Consider the following 2,191-nt stretch of genomic DNA (forward strand, 5'->3'; position numbering starts at 1 on the left):
GTAATTACAGATCCTAAGTCGAAGTTAGTAAGGCATGTTATCGAATATTGAAAAAGAAACGGTCAAAATACAATGGAAATAAATCCATCTTCTTCACAAAACAATAAAACAATGAAGATAAACCTAATGATTATTTACAGTTGTAGCTTGTGCTGCGAGTTTACCATTGAATGTTCACTTGGGGTCGTTGTTTGCGTTTTGATATTTAAACATTTTCCTGAAAAAAATCGCCTTATCATAATGTTCAGAATTCTTCGTCACCTGTCTTCACATTTTTAATCTAGAAGAGAACATATCCCGATGTGCGAATAGCAAATCTTTAAAACAATATCACATATCCATTAAGCATTTGCCATAATGATTTCTTATTTATCCCTACACCAAAATATCTGGTCTGCGCGTCTCACCTGCTTCCGTCTTGGATCAGCTGTTATGTCAACAAAAACTGGGACAACGACGTATATATATTTTTTTTACAACTAAGGTTTGTATAAGTAGCTATTAAAAACCTTATTTCAACCATAAAAACTACAAGAATTTGAAGATCGAAAGAAAATATATATCTGTTTACAGTTTGTAATTGAGTTCATGTGTAACTATGAGACAGCATTCCTTAAATCATGCGGTTGAAATTAGCACTGAGGAATACAGAGGTGCTGCGACGATCACTATGCTCCTTCTATTATTTTTATTTATTTATTGTGTGTTTTTTTTGTGTGTGTTCTTAGAGTGTTTAAAATCGTGCCTCCTATGTTTATTTTAGTTTTGTGATAGCCTCTTTTAGCATATTTTTGGGCAATGTTGGGTATCACAGGGAACGTAAACCTCAGTATTGGATAACAGTGCTATTACCAGACTGGGTACGTTTTTTGTGTTAGTGTTGTAAAGACTGAAGCTATGTAGCAAACGGGAGCGTGCTGATAAAGTGATATTAAATCATATTTAAGCATCTCGAAATATGGGTCATTGCAACAATTTCCCAGAGTTTGCAGATTAATTTTCAAGCAATTTTTTGTGTTATTTCATTCGGCTTCAATTAGTGAATCAATTATAAATCACGATTTTTTTTACAGTAATTTGCATTGTCCTCACATCAGCAAAATGTAATCGCGGTATGGGGTACCTAATGGTTCCTGCAGAAAAAAAAAATATGTATCTACTTTATATGGGAAAACTGTTACGAATTACGCTACTTATTCGCTATGCCATGCCATAATTTATTGCCTATAACTGTAAAAGCAATAGATGCATGCACGATATAGAACATTAAGTTTGTGGTCCTTTACATAGCAAATTTCGCATTGATAGGGTGACTACGAAATTGACCTGCTGTCTTGGAACTTTCAACGGAAATGAAGGAATAAATACCCAACCTGCTAGGGTTCTGCTCTAGGAATATGTAAAGGCTGTAGATCACCTGTAAACATCACTACTGTATTTTGTCCATACTTCATATCTCTTAAAAACGCAATGCACATTTTAGAAAAATAAAGACTCTTTCACGAGGTAATTATTTCACGAAACGTCAGTCTTCTTTTTAAAACCTTATATTTTTCTTTCCTTCACAGGAACTTTGTGGGGCTGCAATGCATTCTTGCTTTATATGTTATGTTTCTACGATATCTTTGTACCTTCTGCATTATTGTTTTAGGCGGGCTAACTACTTCTATTTTACCTTTAAGTTGTTCCATGCTCTATGTAACATAGTAAAGAAGAGGAATACAGTAAGAGCTGAATCAATCAGATGGCGGGAATTTAAAGAAAATTCTAGTATCAAAGGAAGATGGCTACAAAGGAAGATGAATCCTAGTGATGAGATGGTGCTGGACGACTGGGCAACTACTGCAGAAATGGCGAGAAAGACATCTAAGAAAGTTTTTGGTGTGATTTCTGGACAGAGGAAGGAAAAGGTTTGTAAAGGAATGTGGAGGTCCAGAAAAACATAGAAGGAAGAGGTTGGCGAAAATGAACTGAGATAAGAGTGATGGAAATATCAGTGCAATTCCGACACGATTACAAGGTGATGTAATTCAAGAGGAACAGAAGCTAGCGAAGGCTAAGGAAAAGGTTTAAGAAGTTAGACACTAAAGGGAGAGAAATTAGAGGCTTTTGGATGAAAAGGAGAGATACAGAGTAGGTTGGAAGATGTGTATAGAATTAATCACGAAGTGAAATGGAATAACAAGGAAGA

The sequence above is a fragment of the Penaeus monodon genome, chromosome 33 (genome assembly GCF_015228065.2).
Source record: "Penaeus monodon isolate SGIC_2016 chromosome 33, NSTDA_Pmon_1, whole genome shotgun sequence".
Lineage (NCBI taxonomy): Eukaryota > Metazoa > Arthropoda > Malacostraca > Decapoda > Penaeidae > Penaeus > Penaeus monodon.